The sequence below is a fragment of the Tachypleus tridentatus genome, chromosome 13, assembly GCF_004210375.1.
Source record: "Tachypleus tridentatus isolate NWPU-2018 chromosome 13, ASM421037v1, whole genome shotgun sequence".
Lineage (NCBI taxonomy): Eukaryota > Metazoa > Arthropoda > Merostomata > Xiphosura > Limulidae > Tachypleus > Tachypleus tridentatus.
In genome coordinates, this window is record NC_134837.1 from 200,855,562 (window position 1) to 200,874,541 (window position 18,980).

General features: G+C 34.7%; 1 pseudogene across 1 annotated transcript in view; it reads left to right on the forward strand.

The window, feature by feature from the left end:
* Positions 1 to 18,980, forward strand: part of LOC143238134 (protocadherin Fat 4-like) — a 144,943-nt pseudogene that overhangs the window by 39,193 nt on the left and 86,770 nt on the right. Inside the window, exons 3-11 of the transcript XR_013020423.1 lie at positions 6,699 to 6,764; positions 7,236 to 7,396; positions 10,291 to 10,347; positions 11,900 to 11,995; positions 13,223 to 13,318; positions 14,055 to 14,174; positions 15,539 to 15,670; positions 16,620 to 16,719; positions 16,927 to 17,036. The product of XR_013020423.1 is annotated as a protocadherin Fat 4-like (transcript). The remainder of the gene's footprint in view (positions 1 to 6,698; positions 6,765 to 7,235; positions 7,397 to 10,290; positions 10,348 to 11,899; positions 11,996 to 13,222; positions 13,319 to 14,054; positions 14,175 to 15,538; positions 15,671 to 16,619; positions 16,720 to 16,926; positions 17,037 to 18,980) is intronic.

Sequence of the window (18,980 nt, forward strand, 5' to 3'; positions counted from 1 at the left end):
AAGTACGTATTTTATTAATTATCCTGTAAGTTGTATGTCCATAAGATAACCCGGGTAATATTCTTAGAAACTACTTTGGATTTTTTTTTCCCAGTTCTTGCAAACACACCTCCATTGTCAACACTCCTCGACTGTTCTTGGGGACAATATTAACATTTCAAATTGTTTTCCAAAGGATAAAAATCACAATATTTTTATGTAGGTAACCCCTATTTACTAAACTAACTGTTCTGTTGGGCCAAGTTTTCGTGATTTGTTGCTGGAAAAACGCATTCCGCACGTGGGGACTGGTGATTCATAAAACAAGTGACTATTACATCCCACTATTTGTTCAGCAAGAGTAATATAAAACATGGCTGTAGACGCTGTGTTGTTTACTAGCTTCCTTCATTGTGGCTCTATCAGATTAAAATGAAGAAAGGCTATGTTCGGGTAGCCCGTATGTAACTTTACGCGAATATTCTAAAACAGACATGAATAGAAATAAACGAACAAACAAAATATGTTTTTCTGTGTGGTAAATAAAAAATAAAAAGCTGTTTTACTGCCTGGTTAACGAAGAAACCAAAGCTGTTTTACTGTCTGGTTAACAAACAAACCAAAGCTGTTTTACTGTGTGGTAAATGAAAAGCTGTTTTACCGTCTTGTTGACGAACAAACCAAAGGTGTTTTGCCGTCTGGTTAATGAACAAACCAAAACTGTTTTACTGTGTGGTAAATGAAAAGCTGTTTTACCGTCTTGTTGACGAACAAACCAAAGGTATTTTGCCGTCTGGTTAATGAACAAACCAAAACTGTTTTACTGTGTGGTAAATGAAAAGGTGTTTTACTGTCTTGTTGACGAACAAACCAAAACTGTTTTACTGTCTGGTAAAGGTGATCAAACTAAAACATATTTTTTCTACTATTTCTCAAATTTTCGAAATCTACTTATAATCAGTTAAATACCAAATAACTAAGCTTTTGATTTCTCTTTAATCGAAATTATTATATTTAAACTAGTTTATAAAAAACCAGCAGTGTGCTTGTTTGACTAAATAGAATACATTCCCGAATCCAGCCTCTCCGTGATCCGGCATGGCTAGGTGGTTAGGCATGTGACTCCTACTCTGAGGATCGCGGGTTCGAATCCCCGTCACACCAGACATCTCGCCCTTTCAGCTGTGGAGGCGTTATAATGTGACGGTCAATACCACTATTCGTTGCTAAAAGGGTAACACAAGAGTTGGCGGTGGGTGGTGATGACTAGTTGCTACATTAGGGACGGCTAGCGCATATGGCCCCCGTGTCGCTTTGCGCGAAATTTAAAACGAACCAATCCATCTTCTATTAATTAGAGGGGGAGGGCATCCAGACTAATAAAAAGGTAAAAGTGGATTAATGGACATTATTAGCTGGAGAGGAACAGATATTTCAGGGATAGACTTTCCACAGTTAGCGCTGTCTTTTACAAAATGTGTTAATCTCGTGATGTATATAAGTTCATTGAAATATGTTAATGGTTCACAGGTTCATGTTCTACATGTAAACAAAGTAATTCAAAGAATTATTTTGTTTATTGATTTAATTTTTTAATAAATATTACGCATTTCAAAGTTTTAAAACCAATAAATGTAGAAGCTAATTATTTATGTAACACACTGTAGAGCTTGTTTTAGATAAGAAGATAACAGTATCTAAGGTCGGTGGCTAGTAATCCAACACCTGAGTAAGACAAATGAAACTTGGCCGATAGTACGTTAAGATAAATATGTTTGGGTTCTCGTGTATCAGGTTTGAAACGGGCACACCCAAATAAAACTCTTAACCCTGAGAGGACAAAAAAGGTACAGTAGCGTTGCAAAAAAGAAAAAAGAAAGGCTACAAGGCCTAGTTTAATGATTTAAAAGGATATGTCTAAAGAAATACTGTGTAAGTACTACTAAAATGTGTTATTTCTCTTATCTGTCATTTTGGTTTTTGGCTCTGCTTAGTACGAAGATCGGGGATATCGTTAGAAACTATTGTTTGTCCTTGGTTAAATACAAGTGACTATCGACCACATACCAGAAAGACTAAATAGGCTTATCACAATTTCAGGACTATCACGGTTGCTATTAAACACCCTCGATACATGGTAAACAGGAATTTTATCTGAAATCTATGATTTATCCAGAAAAATATATTTAATTCGTAAAATTCTCATTATTAGCACTATTGAAGACTTTCTTCCATTATTAGCACTATTGAAGACTTTCTTCCAACATCCGTCGATTTGTTTGTTTGTTTGTTTCTTACGAATGTTCATGTATGGCTACACAAATGCTATCTGTACGTCCCTAACTTTTAACTTATAAAACTAGAGGAAACAGCTAATGAACAGCAGCCACCGATAACTTTGGAAAACTCGTATAGTGGGATTTGACAGTCATGCTCATACACACTCACAGCCCCAGTGTGAGGAGTGTGATTTTTTAGACAGTAACGGGACCAAACCACTATAGTCCGGTGTCTTAACAACTGTAGGCTATATTCGGTCGCGGAAATCTTTTTCAGTTGCCTGAGAGAATTAGAATATTTTTCAAAAGTTTTAATTACACATAGATAACATTCCTTCCAAGGTTAGAATCGAAACCACAAGTGATCACCACAAATACAGCGTCTTAAACCACTACTCTATTATCTCATGTCGGAGTTTTGATGAGCTCCTAGACACTAGATCATAAACTTTAACCGGTGGAGAACAATTAATAAAAGTGTTAACACATGTTAATGTCCGTCAGCAAGTGTTAACACATGTTAATGTCCATCAGCAACATGTTTTGTTACCACCAACTTTGTTTACTACAAATCATGCCTTTAGAACAAAGAGAAGAAAAATGGGTATTGTACAAGTTTCCAACCATCTACTTAAACAGGCGTGAAACTGTTGTTATGTTTAAATGTGTTTAGAAACATAAGAAAAGTGGTGTTACAGTATGGAACAGCACTGGTCAAAAGCTAAGTTCTGTCTGTAGAGTCATGGTAGTATAAATCCATTTTTTAATCTGGCTGGAATAATTGACTCCACAGAGGTGAACAGTTAAAGGAAACGTTGATTGTAAAACAACTCTCATAGAAGGCTCGAACCATGTTTGATTTTCTCATGATAGCATAGAAATATTCAACCATTACTTAAAGGACGGTTCCTTATACTATTCGAGGTTTAAATAAAAAGAGTTTGGAGCTAGAAGTAACGTGTGTTTTTCACTTGGTTTGTGACTAAGGTAAAATAATGAACGAGAAACTCAATCAAAGAACAGTTTGCTTTGTCATGATAGCGGAAACGGTTGTCCTTGAAGAAAAGGGATCGCCCACAAAATCAAATCAGATTTAAAAGCAGAACACGATGACTAAAAAAATAAAGTATCTCACTTTTCTTTTTTTTTAAAATAAACAATCGTTGTTTCGTGATGTTTATTTCATTTGACACGAGTACAACTTTTGACACATAAAGATCAGTTTTATCTACTTTTTGTACGAGTTTTATTTTTTATACAATACAGGACAGACTTCTAAAAGAAATTTCAACTAGCCCTAAATTGGTTGATTTAGTGAAATCCGTGCTTGTCGTACGTATATGTCCTTCACCCAATTTCAAAGGAAGTATTCTTCGATTCTCAACCTTCGCTCGTGACTACTTTATCTTTCACAGGTGGCGTGGAATATGTATACGAGCGCGAAAATGAAATCTCTCTTCTTTTTGTTTTCTACTAATATTTGCTCATGTCCATAGAAATTCTGCGTAACTGAATTATACGCTCTACTTTAACATTTAATTTTGTGGAAATATATAGAATAATAATTTTTTTCTGAAGTTCAAAAATGAGTAATTATTCAAAGCAAAGATACTGGGCGGAAAAAAAAGGTCTATATTGATTTAGTTAAAGTTCAGATATCGTTAAATACATGCTGTCCCTCGTTTATCGGTAGCCTAGCAGAAAGTAACGCTAAGAATCGGTGTTTTGATCCTTACGATAGGCACAGCTCATTGTGTAACTACGTGAGCGGAAAGTTTACGGACTTAAAAGCACTAAAATATTGGGTTTGAATCTCGGTAGTGGATAAAACGCAGATAGTAAATTCTTTAACTTAACACTAACAAAATAAAAGCTACAAATAGAATAGGTTTTAACGATAGAAGTAAGAATACATAGAAGTAGGTGTAGTATATATATATATAACAGATTAGGGCTACACGATACAAATAACAATACCTAGAAGTGGATGTAGTAAATAAATAAAGAAATACATATATATACATATAACAGATTAGGGCTAGACGATACAAATAACAATACCTAGAAGTAACTGCAGTAAATATATATATATATATATATGACAGAATTGGGTTAGACGATACAATACTCAGAAGTAGATGTAGTAAATAAATAAATAATGGGCTATCTGTGCTTTGTCCACCACGGGCATAGAAACACGGATTTTAGCGTTGTAAGCTCGTAGACATACCTCTGTGATATCCATCAAACAAAAATCACTATTTTATTCGGGCCTAATCAGTTGGTTGCCCAGGACATCTCTGTCTTACGAAACTTGTTTTGATAGATTATCCATTAGAAACTCAGTACTAGATATGTAGGTCATTCATGAAATTAAATCACCGTGTTAACCTGCTTTTGAAATTATAATTTTAAAAATCAGAGAGCATATTGGTAATTTTCATAATCCCGAAGATTTTGAGCTGAACAACCACTCCTTAAATAGCTGGGATCAAATGTATTTGAAATTTTTACATTGTCAAGAAAACAGCAACAACAAAAACATTACTTAAAAAAAAAAACACTTAGTTCTAAACACCATTGAACAGATGTACACAGGCTTTTCTTTCTCCCATGAGTGAGGCGTTCTTGACTTTTGGTAATTATAAGACGAATTATATTGTGTTATACTGTTTACTTTAAGTGATGTCTGCTGTTCAAAAAAAAGTTCTGAACAGAAATACTAGCTGTTGGCGATATGTAAAAACTGATTTTATTTTTCTGTTTCACCACACTGGGAATTTTTATTGTTTTCCTTGAAGTTTAAGACTTGTATTTTAAAGTGTTTCTACGACGGCTATCAAACTTAGATAATGCCATTGAAATGTCCTTCCCACGCGTGTGATATTTCTCTAAGCCATGACGTTTTGTTTTATTTCTATTCGTCTCAGCTCCTATGTCAGTGATGTTAGACTAGATTTAATATTCGTTATTCATTTCAAAGTTTTTTGTTTCCAAAGACAAAACTAGTTTGTCTAAGTTAATGAATATTCAGAGGGTTTCGTTGAATCAGATTGTATTGTTGCTAGAATTATATGGCGTGTAAAACTGTCTACATCTACAGTGCAGAGAAAGTTATTAAAGTACCATCCGCCGCAGAACAAACTACCCGTTCAGATGGCAATCCACCTTTATCAACGGGGCGTAATACATACACATAGTACACAATTTTCTAAAATTGAAACTTTGTGGCTAAAGTGCTCACTACGTATAAACATTTTCCAAGTTTTAATTCAGGTATTAATCTTAACTTCAGAGAATTCTGTACGTTAATACAGAGGAAGAGACGGAGGTCTTCAGAAAGTTAAGTTAACGGAGATGTGTATTAGCCAGTGGTCAATCCTTAAACAGATGACGTCAAATTGATTATGTTTTGTTGTGACAATGTCCTGTTTTTCAGGCTTGAATATTTTGAACAGAATATCTCCGACTATTTTGCTACGGATATTCGCACAAGGCCATATCTTCGCCCAAATGTTTCAACTGATAGGAAGATAACTAATCTAAACCATCTCCTTGGCTGACTTAAACATTAATTTCACACAAAGTTTGTAGAGTGCGGAACGTGTTTCGTGGCAATATGACGCGAACAAGGAATTTTCAGATCCAAAGACTTGGTACGCTAACCACTGGGCCAAGCTCAGCGTTTTAGGTTAAAAAATGTAGTATGATTATTGTTCAGTGTTATTGGATGTTTTGTCACACGCCTCATACAGCCCACAATAACTCTCACTTACAACAATTCCCCAGCGGGTTAGGGGTAATATACAGGTTTACAACGCTTAAATGTGGGGTTCGATTCTGCGTAATGGGCAGTGTATATGTTTGTTCTACAACAAAACAAACACAGTAACTATGTAGATAAGCACATTTTAACGAATGTTGTTTTTGTCACAAGAATCATGAGAAGTACCTCTATTTTCAACAGAAAAAGCTTAAAGGGGAATTTTTGCCGTTGGAGCACCTTTCACGCTTCGAAACAATGTAGCTGGGAAATATTAATTTATGTTGAATCATTTTTTTCTCAGTGCGAAAACTATTAATGTTTTTGTTCGTTTCACTGTTTAAGCTCAGAGCTACATAATATGCTCTATGTACCGTCCTTGCCACAGGTATCAAACCATGAATTTCTGAGTTATAACTCCTCAGAGATATAATTTCCACAGCAGCTTGAGATCTTTTTTGTACTTAATAAAGATTTTCTAACATTTAAGAGACACATCCGTTTAAACTGACTTTAATACACTGCTTTTGGTAAAAACTGGTGTTATGAATCTCCTGTATGTTCTGTTAGTATGTGTAGCTCCACAAGTAATATTTGTTCAGAAGATATGTTTCTATTGGATGGGCCTTGAAGGTTGACATTGATGAGTTTTGTTTTGTTGTTGTTGTTTCATTTAGCATGCAAATTTTATCCTCTCAACGAGAACAGAAGGTTTGAACGAGTTGTAGAAAATATCCCAGTGGGTAAGTTAAAGTCGAAATTCTTCTAAGGCTATAAATACGTTGATAAAAGTTATACATTTATCGAGTTGACAAATAATCAAAACACTGAAAAATTTTGTAAATGATTTAGTAATGAAACTTATTACTTTTTAAAATATCTATATATTTAAATAAATAGCATCTTTTAAGGTAAATGCTGGTTTCTAAAAGTTTGAAGTTGTTCGTTGTTGTTTTATACAGGATTACAACTGTCACGTGTTTCGCTCAGTACAGACACTTATATAATCAGTTGTTAAGTAACCACGTGCTGATTAAGATGGCGATCTTTGCATGTTAAATTATTAGTTTTTAAGTAACCACGTGCTGATTAAGATGGCGATCTTTGCGTGTTATATTATCAGTTGTTAAGTAACCACGTGCTGATTAAGATGGCGATCTTTGCGTGTTATATTATCGGTCTTAATCGCTTCATGACGTCAACATTTTCATTAGGTCAAGAAATCTTCCGGCTGGAAGTCTTTCCGAGAACGGAGCTGAAACTGGAAGCCGTAGACAACAGTCTGAGTGACATCAGTCACTTCCGGTATGAGGAGATTGACAGCAAAACTGTGGCGATCAAAATAGCACAGTCACTGGACGACTTAGTGGACAGGGTGAGTCACGCTGTTATCTCTAATACCACTTACAGCATATTGACTGGACGACTTAGAGTGCAGGGTAAATCCTACTTTTATCTCCAACACCAATTATAGCACAGTCACTGGTACGACGTAGTTGGCAGAGTGAGTCGTACTGTTATCTCCAATACTAGTTATAACCTTGTCCACTGGACAACTTAGTAAACAAGGTGAGTCACATTGTTATCTCCAATACCAATAATAGCACAGTCACTGGACGACTTAGTGGGCAGGGTGGGTCACGCTGTTATCTCTAATACCAGTTATAGCATATTGACTGGACGACTTAATGTGCAGGGTGAGTCCTACTGTTATCTCCAAAACCAATTGAAAGAGAAGTATCTTTAGAAACAAGAAATCTTAAGAACCATTTGAAAAGCTAGTTTTACAGTTTCTAAATGATTAAAGCACTGAATAAATATTTTGTGCACGTTATTAGTAACTTAAAGTGGTGAATCCAATCTAAAAAATGAGTGTCTGACTTTTGAAAGAGATTGGATAGTGCCATGACTATAATCAGATGACTAATATAATTTTTGATCCTACTTCGTTCCTTACTACCATGACTATAATCAGATGACTAATATAATTTTTGATCCTACTTCGTTCCTTACTACCATGACTATAATCAGATGACTAATGTAATTTTTGATCCTACTTCGTTCCTTACTACCATGACTATAATCAGATGACTAATGTAATTTTTGATCCTACTTCATTCCTTAGTTCCATGACTATAATCAGATGACTAATGTAATTTTTGATCCTACTTCATTCCTTAGTTCCATGACTATAATCAGGTGAGTAATGTAATTGTTTTTCTTACTTCTTGCCTTAGTGCTATGACTATAATTAGATGACTAATATAATTTTTTATCCTACTTCATTCCTTAGTTCCATGACTATAATTAGATGACTAATGTAATTTTTGATCCTACTTCATTCCTTAGTTCCATGACTATAACCAGATGACTAATGTAATTTTTGATCCTACTCATTCCTTAGTGCCATGACTATAATCAGATGACTAATGTTATTGTTTATCTTACTTCATTCCTTAGTTCCATGACTATAATCAGGTGAGTAATGTAATTGTTTTTCTTACTTCTTGCCTTAGTGCTATGACTATAATTAGATGACTAATGTAATTTTTTATCCTACTTCATTCCTTAGTTCCATGACTACAATTAGATAACTAATGTAATTTTTTATCCTACTTCATTCCTTAGTTCCATGACTATAATTAGATGACTAATGTAATTTTTGATCCTACTTCATTCCTTAGTTCCATGACTATAATCAGATGACTAATGTAATTTTTGATCCTACTTTATTCTTTAGTACTATGACTATAATTAGATGACTAATGTAATTTTTGATCCTACTTCATTCCTTAGTTCCATGACTACAATTAGATGACTAATGTAATTTTTGATCCTACTTCATTCCTTAGTTCCATGACTATAATCAGATGACTAATGTAATTTTTGATCCTACTTCATTCCTTAGTTCCATGACCATAATCAGATGAATAATGAAATTTTTATCCTACTTCATTCCTTAGTTCCATGACTATAATCAAGTCAGATGGTTTAATTTTTTTACTGCTTATCAACTAATAGTTCATTTCTTATTTATAACTAATAGGGCTCTGATATGTGTTCTATACTCTGTACTTTCTTCATATAACACCTGATATAACATGCGTTCCTCTTAAAATGTACACTGTGTGGATTATGATATGTTGGGTAGGGCGTGACTCAGCAATTAGCGTGTGGAGATGGCCCGGCATTGTCAGTTGGTTAAGGTTCTCGACTCGTAATCCGAAGGTCGCGGGCTCGAATCCCTGTCACACCAAACATGATTGCCCTTTCGGCCGTGGGGGCGTTATAATATCGGTCAATCCCACTATCCGTTGGTAAAAAGATTAACCCAAAAGTTGACGGTGGGTGGTGATGACTAGCTGTCTTCCCTCTAGTCTTACACTGCGAAATTATGGCCAGCTAGCACAGATCGCCCTCGTGTCTCTTTGCGCGAAATTCAAAAACAAACAAACACACTAGCGTGCGGAGATGCAAATTTGAGGATCCAAGTCTCGCGCCAAAATGCCGCGCAGTTCACACCGCAGTTTCAGATGGGGATATATAATGAGAGTGACTATCAATTCCGTTATTTGGTTCGCGGCCGTACAACCCACGGTATAGCAGGACAATAATGAGTATTTTGGTGAGTAATTTAAAACTATGGAAAATGTACCTGAGATATGGGGTCTCTGTGTGTTTGTGTTTTTCTTATAGCAAAGCCACATTGGGCTATCTGCTGTGTCCACTTAGAGGGAATCGAACCTTCAGATTTTAGCGCTGTAAATCCGTAGACTTACAGCCGTCTTAACGAGGAACTGGGGTCTCTGACGCTGTTGATTAGCCCAACTATATCTGAAACATGGGGTCTCTGTTGAGCCCACGTGCGAAAAATATATCGTTCAAGTCGAAATTTCAAATCTTCAGAAGCAAGAAGAAGTTAGGCGTCGAGTCAGAAAGGACAAAATGAACCCAGTTTGACAGCAAACCAACTAAGGCCACAACAGTTAAAAACTTTTGAAACATTTTTTTTTTCTATCAGATTAACAGACAGAAATACTAAAACAGACAGATTGTTTCTAATGAACTTATTAACTGATCGTAGAATGAAAGAAACGTAGTTGTGTGTTATGTTTGAACATAATATTGGAATAATTGGTAAATCTGGAATGAAGAATCGTCACAATCTGATAGTCAATACAGAATAGATGTTTTTATCTTAGTTTCAGTTTATGTGAACAGTTTTGTAAGAAAGGTTCACACATTAACTTTCTTTTTGTTTCAATACAGAGGGAACCCCAGAGTGTACTGAAGTTTAAACTCAAGTGTAAAGGAGAAGCCGGAACGGTAAGTGTGAAAACAATACTCTTAATATCTGGAACTGTGAGTCTTTAAACAATACTCTTAATATCTGGAACTGTGAGTCTTAAAACAATACACTGATATCTGGAACTGTGAGTCTTAAAACAATACTCTTAATATCTGGAACTGTGAGTCTTAAAACAATACACTGATATCTGGAACTGTGAGTCTTAAAACAATACACTGATATCTGGAACTGTGAGTCTTAAAACAATACTCTTAATATCTGGAACTGTGAGTCTTAAAACAATACTCTTAATATCTGGAACTGTGAGTCTTAAAACAATACACTGATATCTGGAACTGTGAGTCTTAAAACAATACTCTTAATATCTGGAACTGTGAGTCTTAAAACAATACACTGATATCTGGAACTGTGAGTCTTAAAACAATACTCATAATATCTGGAACTGTGAGTCTTAAAACAATACACTGATATCTGGAACTGTGAGTCTTAAAACAATACACTGATATCTGGAACTGTGAGTCTTAAAACAATACTCTTAATATCTGGAACTGTGAGTCTTAAAACAATACACTGATATCTGGAACTGTGAGTCTTAAAACAATACTCTTAATATCTGGAACTGTGAGTCTTAAAACAATACACTGATATCTGGAACTGTGAGTCTTAAAACAATACACTGATATCTGGAACTGTGAGTCTTAAAACAATACTCATAATATCTGGAACTGTGAGTGTTAAAACAATACACTGATATCTGGAACTGTGAGTCTTAAAACAATACACTGATATCTGGAACTGTTAGTGCTAAAGCAATATACTGATAGCTGGAAATATAACTGTGAAAACGGTATACTGATAGCTGTAACTGTGACAACGGTATACTGATAGCTGTAACTGTGACAACGGTATACTGATAGCTGTAACTGTGACAACGGTACACTGATAGCTGTAACAGTGAAAACAGTATACTGATAGTTGTAACTGTGAAAACAGTATACTGATAGTTGTAACTATGGTAACAGTATATGATCCTTCCATGGTAATGTAGAAATATACGAATGGAAAAGTAATGATAAATCAGGATATTTCATATAATCTATGAAACCAGGAGTTGATGGAACAGCGCAAAGATATACATTGACCAAAAACAACGAATAATTTAAGGCCCAAGTACAAAAGGTTAAAATGGACATTTCGCCAGTGATGTCACTGCACGTTACGTACAAATAAAGTGTACAAGTAGCTTAAAGTGAAGTCGTACCTAGCGTAGAAATTTGTTTTTCCTCTACAACCACGAGTATATAAATGTTCGTCTGAGTGGGCAGACGTGTGAGCCATATTCGAAGAAGAAATATTGTGTTTGTTTGAGAGCAAAACCAAATTGGGATATGTGTTGTGTCCACTGAGGGAATCGAACCCTTGATTTTAGCATTCTTAGTTCGTAAACTTACCGCTTCCTCACCGTAGGAAGTAATCTTTTGTACGTATGTTTCTAACATATTTAAAGTAATGAACCTAGTGACCTTTAACCTTTCGCTGAGTAACCAGTATTATAACATAATCTTCCAGAAAGAAGACTTCCTCCCCATTACTGTGTACATAGAAGATATTAACGACCATGCGCCAGAGTTTCTGAACACCCCTTACCATTTGGCTGTAGACGAGGTTAGTGATGTATAAACAATAAGATATTGTTGTAGTTGTAAGTGGTGTAGAATTGTTTGATTTGTAATAATAGGCTAGCCTTGTGTTATTGTGAATAGTTAGCAGTCTTGTGTTATTTCCAAGTAAGGTTAGTGTTACAAAACTGTAAATGACAAACAAGCCTTATGTGTGTTTATATATAATACAGACAAGAAAGTATTGTGTGATAGGACATTGTAAAACTGTTATCTTCGCTGTGCCCACTGCGGGTACCGAAATCGCTTTTTAGCGTTATAAGTCCTCTGACTTACCGCTGAATCACTGAGGACGACATGTTTTGGTTTGTAACAATAAGGTAGTATTGAATAATTATGAATGGGAAAATATAATGACCCAAAATACAATATCTTGATCACACAAGTCATGAGCACTGATGTCTGCTGTTTATTTTGTTTGAGAAAATAACTAACTACACAACAGACCACCTGTACTGTGATCACAGTAGGGATATAACTCCAAAGTTTAGTGTTTTAAACCCCCTTGTTTATTGCTGAGCCGTAGTGAATCTTGCTTTTATGGGTGTTTTAAACAAAGTGAATGATGAAACTTGGGTTTCGTGTTTGGACTTTTACAGCTCAGAAAATAAAAACCCTCTAATGTTACGATGTATCTCAAGACAGCTGGTATGGGTATTAAAACTTTAATTAAAATAAAGTAAAGAACAACGTTTCGACCTTCTTAGGTCATCTTCAGGTTAACAAAGATTTCATCAGGTTTTTCATCACCATGAATTATCTCTAATGGGTTGGATTATTCCTGCTTATGACGTTCACCTTGTGTTTCGTAGTATCGCTTTGATTGCTTAAGTTAATGTTAATAATAACATAATTTAGTCTGAATTTCTTAATTACATTTTTATGTACTAAGATATTATTTAAAGCTTAGCTATGATAAAAAAATCACTATTGAAAGAAACCCATGCTAGACGAGCTTGACTGTTAAAAGAAACCTGTACTAAATTAGTTTTGATTATTGCAAGAAACCCGTGCTAGATTTAGCTTTGATTGTTGAAAGAAACCCGTTCTAGATTTAGGTTTATTAGTAGTCTAGCTTTCATTTTTGAAAGAAACCCGTTTCAGACTAGATTTGACAATTAGTAACACTTTATGTTTGACTGTATATGATTATTAGAAGAAATATGTGTTTATATCGCTCGTTTATTTATAACTAAAATTATTTTATATATAGCTCACTCCTGTCGGTCTTACTATTTTCCGTGGAATACACGCTATTGATAAAGATAAGCCTAATACAGCCAATTCTGATGTAACGTATTCAATAGTGGTAAGTGGAGGAGTTGACGAAAATAAGTAATTAATATTATAAATAAATTCAATAATTCAGTGTTAGTATTTACTGCTTGGAAACATGTTCAAACATAGAATAATCTCACTTCTAATACACATTTTAAAAATCGTATCGAAGCACTGGTACAAGAATTGGTTTAAAAGTGAAATATGTTATTGTTTTTAATTACCAATGGAAACATTTTGCAAAATTAAACTGAAATTAATAATTTGTAAATTTCATTGAATAGGTCAAGATTTTAGAATTATAGCATTAAAGTGAGAAAATTAAGTTGTTATATCATAACCACGTTCAATGTATAAACAGTAAACAGGTTTATCACTACCATATAGCAGCGTGTGCAAAACCACTGTCAACATATTAATGGTTGGCTTACCAGTAATACGTACAAGTGTTTGAAACCACTCACTGTATTAACAGTAGGCTTACCACTATTATGCAGTAACATGTGTAAAACCACACTCAGTGTATTAATAGTAGGCTTATCAATGTTATGTAACAATGTGTTTAAAACTTCTTTCAATGTATTAACAATAGGCTTACCACTATTATGTACGAGTATGTGTAAAACCATTTTTACTGTATTAATCGATTTGTACGATCAACACAAACTTTATATGGTTCTACTACACTAGGCCACGATTTTCGTGAGGGCTGAATGTAATTATCACGAAATATAAGAAATTCTATTATTTATTTGTATTATTTACAGGAAGGCAATGAAGACAATGCCTTTGTTTTATCAGATCCGATAGAGGGCATTCTAGTCGTAAATAAGCCTTTAGACTTTGATAAAGGAGTTCGAGAATATAAACTAGAGATACAAGCTTCGGTAAGTTGGAATACAGACGAAGTGTCGTGCGATAATTCTAGTTCATAAAAGATTAAAGAGAAAACGAAATACGTTTTTCGGATATATATGTTAACAGAAATTGACATGTGATTTAAGTAAAATGAATATATAAGACCTTAAAACAGTAACAATTTCATACAGAGGCAGGACGGGCCTGGCCAGGTGGTTAGGACTCGTAATCTGAGGGTTACGGGTTTGGATCCCTGTTACACCAAACATGATCGCCCTTTCAGTTTTGGGGGTGTTATAATGTGACGGTCGCAAACGCAAACTAACGTGGCAGGGGTTTGGTTTGGAGAGAGAGAAATCAGAAGAGTTCTCTCTCCAACTGGGGTGTTCAGGAACTTTGTAGTTCCTCTTCGTCCCCTTACAAGAGAAATGTTTTAAAATATCCGTGGAATTTTTACTTTTATTTTTAACATTTCAAAAAATGGAGTGGTGTATTTGTGAGTGAGAGGAAGGACGGGAGAACTGGACGAAAGCAGCGAAAGTGAAGTGAGCCAGACCTTGGCTCGAGGACGGAGTACACTGGTGGCTGGCGAATTGATTTTTAAAATTTACTGTGATTGATTAGATACCCTTGACTGGGTAAACGGCCCTTTTCAGAATGAGGCTGGGACCTACAGGTCCGATGCCAGAGATTTTGCTGTGGGGGGAAACGGGAGTACCCCGAGAAAACCCACTTTCACGGCCTGGGCGCCGAATAATCTACCCAGACCGTGCCCGGAAGTAGCTGGGAAGAAAGAGAAACAAAACAAACAAAGAAGAAGAAGAAAAAAAACAACTGATGAACTATGTTGGTAGTATACGTGGAAACTGTTAGCTGCAGTCTTGTAGATCGGGTGGTAACTTCATCATGAACTTGTTTCCACACTTGAAGCCCAATGTGACAGTCAATCCAAACATTCATTGATAAAAGAGTAGCCCAAGAGTTGGTGGTGGGCAGTTATGACTAGCTTCTTTCCCTCTAGTTTTAAATTAGGAACGGCAAATGCAGATAGCCCTCGAGTAGCTCAGCACAAAATTCAACAAACATATACGAAAGACACCTATTGACTTCCTTCATAGTCATGTTTATTTTGGTAGCATATATATATGTTTGTGCTCTACTTAGGTTTTATTTAATTTTATAACTGGAAGAAAATAATCTATAATTATACCCTAAGATCAGTAAAAGAAATAAATATATAAACATACCTTAAGATCTGTAACTGGAAGAAAATAATCTATAATTATACCCTAAGATTAGTGACTCGAAAATATCTATAATTATATCCTAAGATCAGTGCTTCCAGAAAGGACGTTCTTAACCCTAAAAATACAGCCTTGTGTTTTCATACTAGGACCATGGTTCTCCCCAAAGTCTGAGTACTATTACAACTATGACAATCAGAGTAAAGGATGCAGACGACCAGAATCCAGTTTTTACCCAAGAACTTTATAAAACTAGTGTCACAGAATCACCTGTTGTCACGGTAAGGCTAAAACATTCTATGTCACTATTTCTGTCTTTCTATTACAGTATAATTAACTGTAAACCTATTAATAAATCTCTGTCCTCTTCGTTTTACAACTTTTTTAAGTTCTTCAAACTTTATTAAGTTATTGTAATTTTAATATTAATATTTCAAGAGTATCTACTTAAAAAGTTGAAAATTACGACGATTTTAAAATGACTTTTTGTCTTTATAACATTGATGCTTAACACTAGTTTCTTCATCTCTGAGGGTATCGACGATATTGTTTACTTATAGCAATACTTAATCATCGTCTGATGGTTTGAATAAAATTGTTTATTATTATAACAGTAATTCATCTTCATCTCTTAGGGTTTCATAATAATGTTTACACGTTATAACAGTACTTAATATTCGTCTTTGAGAGTTTCGACGATATTGTTTATTATAACAATACCTGATCTCCGTGTCTGAGGGTTTTGATTATATTGATCAACTATTATAAGAACACTTAATATTGTTTCCTTGCTATCTGAATACTTAAACATACCTTCATTTCACTGCTATGTTAACAAGATCTGGTAACGAGTTTACTTTCATATCTTAATGCTTAACTTTCTTTAATTCTACATCAAACTGTCTTGAGATATGACTGTGTTCTCTACTATAATTTTTGCTATTTTACTCCAAACTGTCAGGTTTGTTTCCTTGTCACCTCAAAGTCTTGCGTTTTGCAGTTCTAATTAGAAATTAGCAATTTTTTAGACGTGTGATTATTTATTTCCAGAAAGACAATTTCAACTGTAGGTAGTTTAATAATGACAATTCAACTAGCTAGCGAGCTAAAGAGGAAAATTTGCAGATATATAACTTAAGGTTGTACTGTTTCTGGTTATCAGTAAATAATTTCCAAGATGTTTTTTTAATGTTTAAAATAATTTTTACGATATGATATTATCGTAAACAGGGAGCACAGATTCGTCAAAAGCTGAACATTGATCCACCAATCCACGCTTATGACCAGGACATTGGAATAAGTACCCCTGTTCGTTATAAAATCATCTTAGGTAAGGGAGAACGTGTCTTTAGAACGTTATAGAAACTGAATTTGATGCCGTTAAACAGGAAACATGAGGATATTCAGTTTGTTTATGTTGATTACAGTTTTCTGGTGAAATGACATAAAAGGGTTGTGAATATTTTTAGCTGTAGTTATTTAATTAAAATGTTGACTGTTGGTATTTGGCGTCACTTGACTATCTAGTATTCTACAGGAAATGACCACGGATTCTTTGAACTTGAAGAACAAATAGGAGACTTGTACCTAGTGAAAGAAGTCGATCTTGAAAGTCTACCTAATCCAGTATTAAACCTTCAGATACAGGTATGTTATACACAATGATTTATATTTTGTTGTGTTACACTCCATCATTCACATTATATTGTGTTATACACCATCATTCACATTATATTGTGTTACACACCATCATTCACATTATATTGTGTTATACACCATCATTCACATTATATTGTGTTACACACCATCATTCATATTCTGTTGTGTTGTATATGAGCCATTGCATTATACACCAGCATTTATATTTAGATGTATTATACACCAACATTCATATTTAAATGTATTATGTATCAATATTCATATTAGGGTATATTATACACCAACATTCATATTAAAATGTGTTAGATACTACCATTTGTTATTGGGCATTATATATAACCCTTAATATTCTGGTAGGTAATACACCAGCATTCATTTTTGGTTTTGCCAAACATAAATCTTTATATTAGTGAATTGGTTACCTCCCATGGAGGTTCTGTCTGCACCTTCCACCTTCTCTGCAATCCAAACATCCAACCAGGCACTTGAAAAGGAGTAAAGGATCCTAGTAGCCTTCACCCACAGGAATCCTGACAATCTACACTTTTGATCTGTGAGGGACCTATCCTGGAGGAAACTAAAAAAAGATTGTTTTTAAAGTGAGTCTACATAAGGTTCTTCTTCTAGGATCCTAGTATCCTTCACCCACAGGAATCCTGACAATCTAACTTTTGATCTGTGAGGGACCTATCCTAGAGGAAACTAAAAAAAAGATTGTTTTTAAAGTGAGTCTACATAAGGTTCCTCTTCTAGATCTCTATAGATTTCAAGGTAAAAATGGCCACAATTGTACAGTATATTTACAAAGAACATTTCTGAAACTTATCAATGTTACCATTATTCATCAGTTTCCAAGAAACGACTGCTTGTGTGATGGGCATGTTTGTGTAACAGTAGTATTGCAGGTAGAGCACATAACCATCTTATACACAATACACCAATGAAGACTTTTGGCATTCATATTTTGACTGGTTTGGTGGCCATGCTCTTTCCTATTATCAAATATGAATAATCTTTATCATGTTTTCAATCAGTTATAGTTTCCCTTCATCACCCTTGGAGACTTAAAATGAAATAGCTCTCTCAGAGGACACAGGAAGACTGACAAATCTACAGACCATTTGCCCCAAAGTCATGACTTGTATTTACTCTTACTGATCACCTATCTTCATATCAAGAGTAAAGTTCTTACTGGTCAGTTTATCCACTTTGTCTTTTCATATCTGTTCTTTGTCAACTGAACAATGATCCAACAAGCAGTTATCACTTTCTTGAGATGGTTTGACCATGGTCATCTAACTCGAGTGGCACTATGGAAAATAAAGAAGTAAAACTGGCTTTCTCTCAACAAACTCAGAACATGATCCTATCTCGTTAACTTTCTAAAAAACTTTTATTGTTGTATACTCTTTCATGGTCCACTCCTGACTAGCTATCTTCCACATTAACCCACCACACGGTCATGGGCCTAGTAAACACTACATTATTCAGATAGCTAGCTGGATTTTCATTTCATCCAAATTTCATTTTTGCATAGTTTAATGAAGTTTAAAACGTTTTCCATGCACTCACACACGTTACTCTTTTAATTATATAGATTACAGTATGTTCATTGATCTTATTAGGCCTGTACTCTAAAAACAAAGATGCATTCCTTTGTATACTAAATGGTACAAAAAACAAGAGAAGTAAAAGTGAGTCAATACTCGCTGTTGTATAAAAAAGGATAATGCATTAAAGAACACTTCTATCTGGCACAATGAGAAGAGCATTAAAATAAAGGTGAACTAACAGCTGCCTGTCTTTGGAAACAAAGAAAGAAAGGTTAACCACTATTTATTTTTAGAAGAATAAGACAAACAGTAGAAGAAGGATGAGCCAATATTGGGCTATCTTTAGAAGAATAAGACAAACAGTGGAAGAAGGATCAAC